This window comes from Ambystoma mexicanum, chromosome 6q (genome assembly GCF_040938575.1).
Source record: "Ambystoma mexicanum isolate Mex_15411 chromosome 6q, UKY_AmexF1_1, whole genome shotgun sequence".
Classification (NCBI taxonomy): domain Eukaryota; kingdom Metazoa; phylum Chordata; class Amphibia; order Caudata; family Ambystomatidae; genus Ambystoma; species Ambystoma mexicanum.
Genome location: NC_090937.1, coordinates 281,044,839 through 281,061,278, shown reverse-complemented (window position 1 = coordinate 281,061,278; position 16,440 = coordinate 281,044,839). Strand labels below are relative to the sequence as shown.

At 43.7% G+C, this 16,440-nt stretch overlaps 1 long non-coding RNA gene across 1 annotated transcript in view; it reads right to left on the bottom strand.

Moving 5' to 3' along the window:
• Positions 1-14,182: 14,182 nt before the first annotated feature.
• LOC138515974 (uncharacterized) overlaps positions 14,183-16,440 on the bottom strand; it is a 49,796-nt gene continuing 47,538 nt past the window's right edge. Inside the window, exon 3 of the long non-coding RNA XR_011282192.1 lies at positions 14,183-14,548. This is a non-coding gene — a long non-coding RNA (uncharacterized lncRNA). The remainder of the gene's footprint in view (positions 14,549-16,440) is intronic.

The window sequence follows — 16,440 nt, the reverse complement described above, 5'->3', positions numbered from 1 at the left end:
CATTTATGTTTGTGTGCTGTGAGAAATTTTAAAATGTTATTTCTCATCATAAAAGCAATACAAATAAAAGATGTACCATTTAATAGTACATGTCCAAATCTATATATATATAAAAGAAGAATTCCTGACTGACTGATTCATCAATGCCCAGCTCAAACCGTTTAACCTAGGAACGTGAAATTTGGAAGGTAAATTGTTTTCATGACGTAGGCACCCACTAAGGAAGGATTTGGGGAATATTTTTTGGGACTATTGTACCAAATCCCAAAATCCACGCGAGCGAAGCCGCTGACAACAGCTAGTATCCTATAAAACAGATGTTTGTCCATATACTAGTAATGGTACATCTTTTATTTGTATTGCTCGCATTAAGCGAATGGGCCAGATACTGCGTGAAGTAGGAAGGGATTGAGGGGTGGCTAACTGGGAGTGGGGGGGGTCAAAGGAGCAATACCGAGATAAGGACCAAAGAAAGGCATAATCTAAAAGAAGGGTCCAATAGCATTACCTTATAGTCTTGAAGCAGGTGACTAGACTATTTTTTCTAAACCTTTTGCTGTTTTACGGTGATAGAGGAGTGATAACATGCTATCAGGAGAAAGGATTATTATTGGAAAAAATTGTTTTGCTACTTTAGTTCAATTAAATTTAAATAAGACTGATTGTTAAAGCAAATTCTGAGACCAGGAAGTAAAGGTGCCCTGATGGCAAGGTGGCATGTCGCCACACCATGCTGTTCACTGGAAGACAGGGAAGACACTATACTTTGGGCAAGTACAATAGAAGAGAAAAGGAATGTCGCCCCTTTCACTCTTTTTTCATTGCCACTTTTCAGGTTTTACAAAAACAAAAAAAGTGATGGGTGGAAGGTTTCAAATTAATCTGAACCACTGGCATTGCTCTGAGCAACCTTCCTGGGTAAGGCTCTCGTAACCAGGACTAATGTCCGGCAGAGGGACTCACAGGACCCCCCTGTTTTTTGCACTTTTCAGTTTTAGGCATAGGGAATAGGAGTTACAAGGAAGAGAGGGCAATATTGATAATGGCGGCTTTTGGGAGTCGCTTAGGAGGAAGACTGCCATTAATGTTTAGTAGTGTATTCCCGGTCCAGTTCCCTACAGATTTATGATTTACTGGGGAAATGTGTACATATATGTGCACTGGTAGAAAACAACCACTGACGATCAACAACTTTGACTTGTGCACATGATAAGGTTGTTTTTTCGTAGTATATTCAACGTACGAAAAACGCATTTGTGGTTTAAAAATATTTAGGTCATACAGAGGTTTTTGGTGAAGAGTCAAATTGGTGTTGCCAATCTCGGGAGGAGTTTCAGCAAACTAACATGTTTTGATATTAATGGTTGAAAAGAGGTACTTCACTGTTGCCATACTTTCAATTGAGGGAAACATGTTCGTAAAATAAATTCCATTGCATCTTTAAGAGATTTTAAGGCAGCAGAATAAGAATAAAAGCGTCCTTAGACCATGGAAAGATACACAAGATAATGAAAGTTAATTTAAATTTGCAGTATTTCTGTCTATTTTTCTGTATTTCCGAATTACTTTTAGGTACCTTAACTATAAGTTAATAAAAGTAGCTTTATTTATTTTGCAATACATTGATGATGTCAAGGCTGGGTGGCAATATATCAATGAGGCACGAGGATTTAGGAGAATTCTAGGGTTTCACTCTGGGCATCATATTATTTAGAAACTGGCCTGCCACCTGCCTTCAAAGCCAAAATAAGAGCACATTGTTCAAGATTGTCAAGAATAACCCAGAAAATTCAAAATATGTGCATCCAAAAAGTACACAATGTAGCGATGTTTAGAACAATATTAAGATATGTACTACAGTGTATCTGGCCAAAGTTCAGATGCGGTCAATAGCCAGCATTGACTTTTCAATGCAGACTAGACCAAGTCGAATCTTGTATTCCTGAGGGTCTTTAATTGAGCAGGGAGATCCCTTAAGCTTGATCGTTGTTGGTAAAAGCCTTGTATCCTGGACAATGTACGCTATACTGTTGAATTCTTTCTTTGGTTCCCTTGTTAAGTGACCTGCTGAAACAAGTTCATGATATTTGAAAACAGTGTACAAATACTGCCCTCCAGCAGGTGAGCCTTAACTTTAATACAGAAGAAAAGTAAGCGCAGGGTAAAGTGTTCCACCATAGACCAATTTTAATAACACTGATGGAAACATATATTATTCACATTCTTCTTTTCTAGAAACCTTGAGCCAGTTCTACAAAATGTTAGCTGGAAAACTTCAGTGTGACATTGTGAAAAGAAGAAAAGGAGCAGAGAGGAAAAGATTTGTTTTTGGACCTCCAGACTCTCGCAGTTGATTCCCCTTGGCATCAGGTCTCACTGGCATTTGGTGTCATGATGCCTACCCCCGGAGCACCAGGCCAGGCGCAGCACCCCCGGGAGCAGGCATCATGCCCCCGGGTAAAAGCCCAGCAGCCCCTTATAGGGGCTCTTTGGACTCTGTCCTGGCGCCTTTGGCGCCAGGCTCATGTTGGACATCAGTCCTGGCGCCATAGGCGCCAGGCTCAAAAAGGAAAGTGTTTGGTGCACTTACTTGATGCAGACCATGCTGCATACTCACCTGATGCAGACCATGCTGCATGAAGACCCAAGCCAAATGAGGCTTAGGAGGGACTATTTTACTGAAGGGACTATTTTGTTACTTGGGTGGGGCTGTGGAAGAATACTTACCTGGGACTTCTTCCAAGGCTATTTAAGCCACGCCCGGACAGCCACACGTGCTTGGCGTTGTTCTGCATCCCAGCAGCTGAACACTCACCGTGTCTGCTCCTGCACCTGGACTCCAGCCACGCCCGCCTCGAACCTGGAACACCTGTAAGGAAAGAAGAGAAGAGAAAGGTGAAAACCAAGAACTTATTCAAACTTCTTACCTGCATCCGGAGTCTTCACGCCAGCATTCTTGAAGAAAGACTTCCATTTAAAAGCATTGCGTTGCTCGCTGCAGTGCCGCGCTTCACTCACCTGTCCTCGAGACATCTCCCGGCTCCATCGCGGCTGTCAGCACCGGTCGCCACATCTCTGCACCTAGGGGAGAGAAGAAGAGACAAAAGGTGAGCAGAGGGAACACAGGAGGAAAGCCGAATTTTCAGGCATAATACTTACCGGCTTTTCTTGGTGAACCATTCCACATTTCGGTTCGGCGCTGCTTCATTGGCAGGTACCACACCCCGGCCCCTATGGGGAAAGGACAAAAGACATTACTGGGGAATTATAAAGACATTTAGAGCGGTCGCCCTCATAACTAACTCACCTGATTTTACCATCGGCAATTTAACCCCTCAACGCATCGCCTTCGTTCTGCACCTGAAATAAAAGACAGATCACTGGTTAGGAAGACAACATAAAAAGAGGCTCACACTTGAACTTTTGAATCTTCATACTTACGGCGTATCGCTCCGAAAAGTCAAGTGGATTTTGCCAGCGCCATTCTGAAAACCAGTGAAGTAACTGGACGAACGCGCGCCCCTGCACCAGAAGCAGGATGGAGAGTTCATCCTTCCAAACCATAAGGTGAGCTTAAACCGGGGGTTTTGGAGGAAGTCAGAGAAGAACGAAGGGAGGAAAGGGGGGGGAAAGCACACTATTTTGCAGACAGTTAATCCCCTTTCTTATCTGAAGAAGGATATTCCTACGTGCCAGACAAGCAAGATTTGGGGGTCCTGTTCAATCGGTGGTCCGAGTTCTGCGCATCACGCTTGAAGAGGCCACAGCAACTCAGACTAGACCAGCGCCTCCGTGGGAGCCAGGTGAGCATAACATTTGGAAACTCAGTTAAAAACATCATATTGAGATTTTCCGAAATCTATGGTGCCAGTAAAAGATGAATGGATATGATCACAGTGTTGTACCATGATCTAGAAGCTGGTGCCATGTTCAATGGGATGACTTCTGACTTCTTTAAGCTGGGCAAGGAAACAATAATGGGAGACGAGCAGAACCTGATTTTACATGAACTAGTATTAATGTTAGCAGCTACTCAACCTCAGACTTCTGCCGAGCAATGGGTTTCAAGTAGATTAATGAAACTGGCGCTCCCACATTTAAACCTAAACAGCAACAGTCCCCCCAAGATGGAGGATCCCATATCCTTAAATGTGAATTTTGCACTACTCGCCCTCAAAACAAAAAACTTTGACCCAGACACTCGTGCAAAGCTTCCATTTCACACCAACCCCGAACAGGCAGATTTATGGAAAGACGAAACAGTCCCAATCTGTTTCACAGATAACTGTCTGGGATCCACTGTTCTTTAATGCATACATCATGCAATTCTTGTATTCATGCAAGTATGAATAGAGGAATAGGTGGACATAGGCCAGTTCCTATTTTTAACATCAGTAGCCAGGAACACTATTGATCGTGGAGTGCTTCTTGGCAGTCCAAGAGAGTTGTTTGGTATATTCTGTACCAGCTCTTAATTGACTTCAATCACATATCGGGAACCAGTTCAGTCCTTTCTTCTCAACCACTCATACACATACCATGGAAGGATGCATGGCTCCACGTTGTCCACCGTGCTTAAGTAGGCTTCTGGCAGTGGTCATCAAATCCTTTGGTGAGTATACGAATGAAATGTACATTATGCGCACAGGAATGTATTGAGTACGGAGGGAAGATGGATGGGTACTAGGCCCTCACACCTGACTCAATATACTCCTATCGCAAAAGGTGTACAGCGATGCCTGAACGACAACAAGCTTACCAATATTGAGGAAAGTCACGCTCCTTGTTAGTACCTCTCAGAATTCTACACTTTCTCTTTACTAGTTTGTTTCTCCAGGTATCTTTCCAGTCCTGGGTAATTGGTCAATATTCTTGTAGTCAGGTAAGATACAAAAACTGTACCCAGTCATAGGAACTTAAGCAGCTTGACAAGTCCTATAGTCACTACCTAAACATTGAAAGCTCTCATACTGTATTCCTCTGGTCATACCTTTATACCTTTCTGATCAACAAATCTGGATCACTGAATTATCCTCTGTTCATTCCAAATGTAAGCTCGAACACATCCAGAATAAAGCAGCCAAGCATATCTTAAACCTCAACACAATCGCCATACCAAACCCGCCTTGGTTCAAGATGAATACTCTGACTGAATTAAAGCAAACCTTTCATATTACTTACAAAGTACTCCACATGACTGGACTAGCCCGGCACCTTAAATCTTCAAACGTGCTGCTTCTTATTGTCTGCACACTCCCAATCCATAATGCCTATTACACATTCTACCTTCGAAACACAGCACTACCACCTCCTTAGTGTACCCAAACTAAACACATACCCATTGTAGCCCACCTTCTACAATTGTGGCACCATAGCCGGATACTCCTGGAATGGGCATCCATACACATTCTTCCCCATGACCCAACCCTGTGCACATATGTGTGTTGCATTCTAGAGCAGTCACTCTACATTAAAAGGATATATATGTGCAATACATAAGTACAACTTGAAATCCAGTGGTTTAAATGTCTTTAGAAGAGAATATAAAACTCTCTCTATGCCATTGAGATAATAAACAGAACTGGCATATTAGGAAATACAATTTAGAAAAAGGTTATTGTTTAGATAATCTGTTAGACTTGGAAGGATGGATGGATGGATGGTCCTAATTACCCAAGAATTATTGACCATTCAGACTACAGCCATGTGTTAAAGTTCATGCAGCATGGGATTATAGAAAGGAATTCCCTCCACCCTCTGCCCGAGCCCACATAATAAGCCGAGAGCCCAACCATCAGGTCCACATTGCCATTTCCAGATAGGTCTCCACCAGGACGACGAGTCATGTGGAGGCCCCTGCCTGGCGGCAGACGGACATGTGTCTTTTGTAAAATGCATTCAATTTCACAGCAACTCCAAGGTGCTATCACATTGGCTGAATTATCTTTCTCCATAACCAGATTAGTAAAACTAATTGGGCAGTTGGCGGTGAAGAGGGATGCAGCTGAATTAACATGTGGCAGGCCCCAGGGCGATGCTGCACACCTGGCTGACTTTGCCCCACTGTCCAGTGTGGAGAATCCTGCCAGTGGAAAAAGGCTGCCAGAGGTCAACTATGAGCTTTACATGGTGGGACAGTACAGAATGCTGAACGGAAGCCCCAACTACCACTTGGTGGGCCTGTGATGCCTGTTTGCAATATTCATGGAGTCTTTTCAGTTTCCAGTGTAGGAGAAAAAAAAATAAGACTTAAAATGAGTGTACTCCCTGCACCATATATGTGCTTGGGTGCTTCCAATGCTGGATTGTGTGGAAATAAATAGAGCAATACATGATTTCTTCAAGTGCACGAAAAACACACCAACTTTTTCTATCAAAAACCAGCCCACCTTTCCCATCTTAACTGGGCCTTTGTAGCACATGATCAAGAAGCACCACTGTGGAACGAAATAAAATACAACAGGAGCTCGTCCCTCATGAGGAGTTGCACGATTTCCCCTAAATGTAGGTCACAATAGACATTCCTGCAGGCCAGATGTGGCAGCCACTGTGTAGAGAGACTGGGGTCATCCTGATGTGTACCTAAATCCCCCTGCTTTGTATGAAGGTGCATATTACGCCTTCATGTAAACTGGTTTAGTTGTTACATAGCTTTCCTTTGAAGTAGTCTGTTTCTGCTCAAGTCATACATAGTTCAGGAAATAATGTAAGAAATTCAAGAAACAACAAATGACTTACATTATGTCACTATTGTTAGAAGGAATGAAGGGATCACTGTGCTATTGATTAATCTCATGGACATGTTTCCTTTTTGGGGGTCTTATTTCGTATCTAGAGCCACAAAACAAATCACTTTTAGATATTTGTAAACTGTAAGAAAAAAAGGAAATAACTTGGCAACACTGCATTTTTGATATTTGAATTCCTGCTACATTGACTTTGTAAATACACCTACAGTGTGTGACAATGCCTGGAGTCGGAGGATCGATTCAATCCCCTCGCTAAAAATGGGAGGATAGCTCAGTGGCGACACAGGTTCGATCCCTGGGTCGTGCTTAGAAACGTCTGGGTATTAAGCGTGTTATAAATAACCTATCATATCATTGTATAACTAGATATGATGTAGATATTAATAACGCAATTGTCACACAATGGAGCCGTCTTTATAAATTAAATGTGACAGTAATAGATTAAAATACATACTAAAATTGCACAGTGATCCCATGCGTTTTCCTTCTAGACCATACATGTACCCAATTGTAGACCATACATGTACCCAATTGTATGCCTAGCCGGACTACGGCCAAATACATGAGGGAAACGGAACATGTGTTTGATGTAAATGTCCAGAATAAAGCAGCATGAATATATAAAAGCATTAGAGTTAGCTCCAGGAACATTCACAGTCGATGGGTGCAGCAAAAACTGGAAGAGTTCCTACTAAAAGAAACTGGTACACTAATACATTTTGGGCCCGATTCATGGAATATTTGCCTGGTTCAAAGTGACTTTACACTGCTGACACACAAACGTTAAGGGTTTAACGGCGCCGTTAACCCTTAACGCCTTATTCACACTTTAACGCCTGCTTTTTGCGGCGTTAAAGTCCAAGGCGCTAAGCGACCTTGGTGCTAATTACGGCACCGTAATTTACGGTGCCGTAATTAGCGCCTTCCCCATCCCCATTATGCCCTATGGGGCAAAAATGTGAACGGGGAATTACTGCCCCACTCACCTTGGAATGGGGCGGTAATTCCGCCATCCACCATGGCGGAATCTGACATGGACCATGGTGCTAATAGCTCCATGGTCCACCGCCTGACTTGTAATGAGGGCCAAAGTCATTTTGTACTGCAAAAATGTCTATGCGCTGACTTTGCCCGGACTTTGCACTGCAAAAATACATTTGCACGGTTCCATGAATCAGGGTTTATGGCAGTGCAAAGTCACTTTTCAGCAGTGCAAATTCACTTTCAACCGAGCAAATATTCCATGAATCGGGCCCATTATGTCTTTCGGAAATGTGCTAAGCGAACATCCTTCTTGAACAAAGCGGTCCGAGGTATAGTTTTCAAGTTGTGAGCCACTAGCCCTCCATAAAATGTTTGTCACCGCCTCAGTTATACAGCTACATACAGCGCACCATTTCTTACCCGCCAGAAGACAATCATCTAGACCAAGGACTAGTGGCGAGTGCAAATTTAAGAAAGGCTGCTAAAAATGGCTCAGTAGTGTTCTACAGGTGCAGCCCTATATCTAGAGAAACAGGTAATTATAGCTGGATAACGACTACACGTGCCCCCCAGATACACTGCCTGTCCTCAAGCAGTGTACATTAGGGCCTTATTCATGGAACATTTTCGTATGGGATTGCGACATTATAAAACACTTCCATGAATCAGACCCTAAGTTTGGGAAGGCGTTATCCCAATGGATGAGGACCCCTTAAGAGGTCTACAAGGACATGACCACTTTGTTGTTAAATAAAATAGTGTAAGTCTGGTTGCCGGCAGGTTGCTGCTGTCAGAATGTTTGGAACGAGGTCCAAAATGGAGGTCATTGCAGCATCCCGAGCACTATCGGTCAATAATTACTTTCATGTTCTAATATTTATTTTGGCCTACACCTAGAATCTAACATACTTTGATGACATGCAAGCACTTTAGCTATTAAGAGACACAATCTTCTATGAAAGTGATTCTGAAGCAGGAGAAATCAGTAAGACTGCCAGAGGCTGCTTGAATGCCCCATATCCCCAACTACCCCAGAGAAGGCCTCAGAGTTTCAGGACCGGAACTGCTTAAAACCTGCCTATTTCAAGCCTCTCTAGTCTTTTTTCACCTTTTATAGAGGTTTAGAATAGTCCTAATGGGCTGCTCTACTTTTCTCTGACACTCCTGTGTAACGTTTTGAACGTTTAATTCTAAAAATAAAAAAGTGTGGGGGGGGAACAGGAGGTACTGAACATGGGTGACAGAGCGTCAATCGTGGCCCTGCGATCATGGAAGGACCATGGCCAGAATTATTAAGGCCCCAAAACACAGGCCTCACATTTCAAATGTGGGTGCTCCGGGTGGACGGAGGCGATTGGGGGGACACCTTGGATTGCCTTTCCTGGTCATAATCAAGTGATAAAGAATACTCGTGTTCTTGGACTGGTCCCCCTTGGAAAACCTCTTGATAAAAGAGACGAACATTACAGTCCAACAATGTTAGCACCAGTATGGGGATTGTCTGCGAATAAAAGAGCTTTCCATCCAAACACACAGCAGGGGCGGAGCACCAGGTGCCTCTGTACCAGCAGAAGTCATTCAAAGTGCAAAAAGACACCATTCTTCACTCAAGCCAATCAAACTGGAACTCTGGCGCTCAAGTCTTTTGTTTCCATGCTTTTAATATTCAACTGTACAACATCAATGAACAAAGAAATACATTTCATGAATGCAAAACAAGGTGGCATTTCCAAAATACATCAACAACATCATAGTACCTTCAGAAGGTGGGCATGGGGACTATTTACAGTAGCTGGCCCTTTGTGTATAGTTCATGTTTAAATCTCAGCGGTTTTGGGAGTACAACAGCATCACCTTGTTCGACAACCAGACCTCAACACACAATGGGCTTCCTAAAAGTAGCAGTAACTGGCTGACATTTTAATACTGGAGAAGACCATGGTCTAGTACAGAGCAGAGAGATAAATGCATTTCATTAATGTTTAAAAAGCTGTTGTTTCGTGAAGACCTCACTTAAAATCGTATTAAATTAAGGCTCTGCTTCAATATCAAGTCATTCAACATCAATTCATAAGACATTTAAAAATCAAATCGATTTTTTTTCAATGGATCCAATACCAGAATTCATCATTTTCATACACTCAAGAACTAGGATGAGAGAAAAATGGTTTGAGTTACACCCACTTTCCGAACTTCTCTAGAGGTTAATCCGGGAGAGCACAAAATCACTCTGAGGCCAAACCCTCCATCCGCCCCAAAAAAGGGGAGGGCCCTGCCAGTGAAATCAGGCTACTGCCATCCTCCGCATTGACCTATTACATGCCACGCTATCCTACTGGTCCCTGGCAGGCCCCCACAGGGCTTTGGGGCATGTTAAGCTTTTTTATATTTTCAGTAGTGTTTACTGTTTACCTGTTGGTGGAGGCGGCTTTCGGGTGCTGGGGAGGTAAATGGGGAGGGAGGCCATGGGGATAGTAGGGGAGGCGGAGCACTGCTTGATCTCGGAAAAGTGACCCTTGTGAATTTCGCAGATCACCAAACATTTTGATTAGTGACCCCCCAAGCCTCTGCTGGGTCACTTCTGGGGGGTTCTCTCACCCTTGCTAGGAAGTCACTGCCTAGAACAAGCATACTCTCACGAGCAAAAGTTCACCCTATTTCCTTCTGGCATTTGTAGGCGTGCAAGTTACATTATTCGAAAATGTCATAGTTGCCCTCTGCCATCGCCAGATCCTCAAAAAGCTGATTGTGAGCAAATTAAGAAGGGGTGGGAAGCGGGCTCTTGCAGTCCGAGCAGTTCAGCGAGATGGATTAGGGAAGGGGTAGTAAAGGTCTGGATCTGCCCAAGGAAGGGCAGAAGGACAACATGGAGAGCAAGAAGGGGATATTGCCAAGAGCATTCTACTCCACCCTTGGCCAGATGATGACGGGATTCGGCCAAATCATGTCATTTTACTCGGTATCTGTAAACAATGGAAGTCAGGGGCACGTGTCAGATAGTGCTTTTCATTGCCTGATAACATACGCTATGTTTTAGGCCCATTCAATGATATCCCGTGGGACTCCGCCCAACACAAGGGGCTTTAAAGGCGTAGGTAGACTTTATCAGATAGAGCAAACAGCCTAATAGAATTGTCAGAAGTTCTGCGGCGCAGATGACGGGGATCAGAGGAGCAGACAATAAGAACAACGCGAGGTTTAAGTGATTTAGTGGGGATCCTTTACAGCGCGTGGGAACAATAATCACCTAAGAAGGCATAAAGTGCAGCAGAAATGTCAGGATTACTCCATAGGCTGAGCTTAGAAAGGTTGGTTCAGGGTGATTGCATCGAAAACTTTTGGTTGAATCCGATTTGGTCGACATTTTTTTTTCTCTAACTCGAATTAGCCACAAATATATGTGGAGTGAGACCCCTGCAGCCCGCCTCCAACCCATATATTTATATTCACTATCTCCCTCACATATATTTGTGGTCAATTTAATTTTAAAAAACTGCGACCAATTCGGATTCGACCAAATGTGCAGCGCAGTAATCTGCCATTCCCGGAAGTTTGAGGGAAACAAAGTTCAAACTGCCTTTTCTTAAGCCTTGTGAGGTTTCTTTTTCCCTTTCCGTGATGTACTACTAGGAAAAACAGTCATTTTCAAATCACTGTTCGAAGGGTTGCCTTCCAAGCAAGATTTTAGCAAAGTGCACAGCCAGTAATGCTCTCTTAAAGTCTTAAAGTTTTTTTTGTTTAATTATGGAACTCGCGTGTTTCCCAGGTTCCTGGGACAATCCTCTATTGACACACGGTTCATTGGAATTACTAATTTCCTTCTTTTCTTCTACCTTGTTGGCCTTGGTTCCTGTAATCTCCTCTGGAATCACCACCATCCCTTCCTGCTGATAGTCTACCACAGCGGAGACGTCACTGTGCTGCATCAAGAAAAGGTGGTGCCTGGTCCAAGGTTGAGGCAACTACTACTCCTGGATGTGGACTATTGGACCTGGGCTGGGTAATGTGTTAGCGACCTACTGTGTAGACTCCATGGCGGCTTGTAACACCAACCACGATTTCCAATGATCTGTCTTCTCTCTTACCTCAATCTCCTTCTGTCACTCTACTTCCCTCTTCACTCTTGCTGGCTTTTATTCGTTCTTCATTCTCTGGCCAATCCCGCTCCAGATCCCTACTCTTTCTCGCCCCTTCTCTCCCACAATCCCTTTCCCACTCTTCATTCAGGACCTCTACAAACGTCCCTCTCTGGTCCAAGGATTCCTCCCATTGTACCCACCTCTGGTATATACACTCCCAGTCTTGCTGCTCCTTCCAGCTTCTTCCCTATTCTCACACTCCTCACCTTCTCCGCTCCTTTAGGCCCTGCTATCACTATCTGCACACCCTTTACTCCTTTGAGCAGCACCATCCTCTGTGCCATAATCCCTCTAAAGGTCTTCACTCCTGTGGGCACTTTCTTTGCACCCCTGAGCATAGCCCCCCTCATTACTAGCGTTGCCCTCTTTGGCCGTCTCTCTTCCACTCTTTACCTCCTGCTCAAGTTCATCTCTGGCTCCTGCTCCAGACACTCTCTTGAGCTCTTGGGAAAATTCTCCGCTCCAGTATTTCTGTTCACACTCTCACCCCTCCGCCCCTGAATTCGTAGGCTCCTGCTCTAGCCCATCTGTGCTCTTGGGCATCAATATAGCAAGGCCTTTTGGAACTCTCCCCAGTCTTCTAGTCCTTAAACCACCTACAACTCTCTCCCCCTGCAAGAAGCGAACGGGCTCCTTTCTCCCCTTTCCGGCTCCTACTCCTAGAGCTCTCATCCAACTCCCTCACTGACTGGGGTCTCCGGCTTTAATAGGGCTCGGGTGCTTCCCCATGGTCTGTGCTTTTTGGGAGGTTCTGCAGATGTGTTCTCAAAATGGCGAGAGGGTGAATTGGCTGCCTTTTCCAAGTTCACTAGAGCTTCCACTTGGCTTTCAGGGACAGTCTTTATCTGGACTATGCACCATCTTGGTATCCACTTCCCTCTTCCTGTTTCTTCCTGGAGCACTCTGGGAGGTATACAGAGCCCCTCCTTCACTGTGTGTGGACCTGCTGCTGTTCAACCCCTTGACACTCTCTCTTGCCAGTCTGAATGAGCAAAAACAATGCTGGCCTCCAGGAAATGTGCAACTGTGTATCATCAGCCATGGAAAGCTCTGCTGGTAGAGAAAGGATCAGCAAGTTGGTGTCATTTGCGGGAAAACATACTGCCAGAAAACTGCTAAATGGCAACAATCTCATCTGTGAGATTTTAGGAATTGGACAAATATCTCTCTGGACCTTTGAAATGACTTCTTTTCAACCCCAGGATGTGTTGCAACAGTAGGGGTTTTCAAAGAAACACGTGCATGAACCGGAGTACTGATGGATCAAGGCGTTTTGGGGTCTCTCTCAGGAATGTTTGGACTGGTTTAAGGGACTTTCACACCCTTTTAGCTCTGCAGGCTATCCGTAGGAGCTTTTCATGTGACTGTCCCCTGCCTTGGGTTGGAACCCTAGTGAGGGTGGCCAGGTGACTTTCCCCATTCTACCCAGGCCCATCTTGCTCTAACTTGGGAACCCCTCCAGCCCTCTTGCTCCGCAGTACGGATCCCTAGTAACAGGTAGAGGGCTTAGTCCGAGGTCTTCCCACACATTTTAGTCTATCTTGTATATCATAAGCAGCAGACAGGTTGATCATCGCAAGTAGCCATGCCTCACCACTCTCCACTTTGGTCAAGAATTGGCCAGTTAATACGGTGCCTCCTTCTTAGACCACCAATCTCCCAAAGTTGACAATTTTCCAGGTGACTTCCTAGCTAGGTTGTTAATACTTTCCAGGTATAGGGTGGAAGCTGGCAGTATCCTAGGGGTCCGGAAAAGGCTTTTTCTAAGGGGTGGAAGCTAGAATGGTGTAAATGAGCTGGATCATGGAGAAAGTGGCTCAGCAGTTTCTTTTAAATTGCGTTAGCAAGAATAGGGGCGGCCTTGCATTTTGTTGGCTTAGATGTTTGTGTCATGTTATGATGTTCTCTACCTTGTCCATTGAGGCTTGGTTCTACTGAGAAGGGGCGCAGTGGGCATGCACACCATTGAAGGCAAAGAAAACTTGGCACATTTTTCTTTTTTAATTATCTCCACAATTTCTGAGTTCCCAATTGAAGAGAAACTTGGATGGAGGCGCACTTTCCGTTTGAATCTTTGCCCGACGGGATGTTCTCCAGTGAATTTTCTCGCATTCTTTTTAGTAATTCCCTTGAGCATGCAGCTGCTTCCATGAAGTGGTAAGAGAAGTATGCACTTTTCGACTTCTGAGATCTAGCCCATCATTTGACTTTATTGCACACAAGGTAATGTTGACTCTCATCGTGGCTCCAGATATAAAGACAAGCAATATTGTGTAGAGCCTGTGCGTAAGTGAGGCAGGGTGAGGGTGGTTAGTTCAGGAGTCAGATTTATTAGCAACCATGAAGAATTTCAAAAAGAGCAGCAAAGCAATTTTTGTTATAAATACTAAACATCGAACATTTATTTTTCAGGTCACAAATATAGTGGAAAAAGTATGACCATAATCGACAGAAGAGTGTGGTTCACATGAGTGGGTGTTATGTTCTGAATGGGTTTTCTTTGGCCGTGATGCTGACAGATTAAGAAAGATGGCAATATGTTGGCATAGCAGGGTTTGATAATAACAGCTATGCCAACATCTTGCCTTCTCTCCATCTCTTCCTGATTGCAGGATCGGAACAGGAGTTCCCCAGTTTCCATCGCTTGACATCGCACTTTCATCCATTAGATCCCACCTACAAGAAATAAATGTTTGCTTTAAAATCAACAAAGGCAAAGATTCTCAATAATCAAATGAAAGCCCTGCATTTTCAACGAGCCATGGTTACCTAATATTAGGATAGACTTTTTTCTTTTGCAATCAACTACGAACATAAGAATATTATTGACCATCACAAAAAACCATCGGCTTGCCTACCCAATAGGAGGGTCCAAACAGACATTGAATTGTTCAGAGCCAATGTTACCCATCTGCACACACTGTAACTGGTCTTTCTTTTGCTTTGGTGTCAAACAACCCATGAGGGAGGCTACAAGTAGATCATACTGGTGCTACACCAACACAAGGCAGTGGTTCCTACACACAAAGCCCCTTATTTAAATGCGTGGTCACCATGATTACAGTGTTATTTTCATCTGAGGGTTTAGAGAAATTGATGAAATAATTGTGTTTTAATGTTACTAGGACAGTAAAGAAAGAACCCTCTAGTGTGGCCGCCCTGGCTACATTTATTCAGTTAATTTACTGAAACACACATTTTAAAAAGAAATACAAAAGAAGAAAAACATTCTTTAAAACAGCACAGTAACTCAATAAGCATTTGGGATCTTATAGTAGAACAGGCATTTGTTTATTCAAAATCTTCAGGTGCACAACCTGTTTCATTATTGCATTTCTTTGACAAAGAATGACAATCGCCCATCATTACACATGTTACTAATTAAAACAGTCCCATAGATTAGACCACCACCTCCTTTCTAATTTCTTCCATCTTCGGTTATGCAAAAAAGTTTTAAATGGCTTAAAATGTCTTTATGTTGTTTTTAAGATAGTTACAGAGGTTTGGCTAAATGCCACTCTTTAAATACCCCAAAAGGGTACATTTTAGTTTTGATGACATGTTTATAATTTTGGGATGGTTTGAATACCCTTGCGTTCCTATACTACATTCACCGTATAGGACTGGCAGACGTTTGTGAATGTCGCCAATGAATTTCATAAAAATTCAAGTTGGAACCTTCTTTAGAAACAGATTTGGAAATAAATGCTTCCAGAAATCATGAACACAAGACTACATCAATATTCACGTGTTTAAAAGTGATGCGATAAAGTCTGTTTCATGGGGTCTGGACTGGATCTGAAATTCTTTCCCTTTAAAGCATTGAGATGGTGATCTCAATGGAGGAATATCAGTGATAGTGGACAACCTTTCACTTTACTTCTAATGCCCTTCCTGCCTGTTGCCAAATGGACCAACTGGGGCACCATGATGGCAGGGTGTGGTCATTTTCTAAAAGTCATCTCTTTATCATCCGCTGGCTGAATGGACATTACTGTGGTTGTGTTTACCTGGCTCTTCAGGTGGGATTGTCACAATCTGGGAAAATACAGATCAAGTTGGATTTGGGGCGATTTAACACAAAAGCAGGACCACTACTGGGCAGTCTTGCAATTGAAACAGTTGGCGGTCATTAGGCTGCAATATACTTGAAGAATCTTGTGTGTTACTGGACAGATTGGCTCTGCTGAAGTGAGGACGCTCTATGCAAGGACATGGGTGGTTCAGGTTCTGCTTCCTTGAATGCAGGGAAGCCACAGAGAGGAAAGAGTACAGGTTGCCTATGCCCGTGTTAGGAGGTGCTGGGTGGCTGTTGTGTACATTTCTTACCCTCTACCCACGCTCCAGGTTGAGAAAAACTTGGCTCAGATGACCTTTCAAAGTGAGGGGTTTGAGAAAAGTGAAGGAAAACACGGGGATCATTATGTCAATAAAACGACCATATGTAGTCTTCCCAGTTTCAAAGATTCAGGGGGAGCAGCATCCCTGATGTTTGAAATTGGAAGCTTACTTGCTTCTTCCTACCTGGGTGTCTCACTCCCGGTTTTAGTTGCAGGAAGGATTCGGGC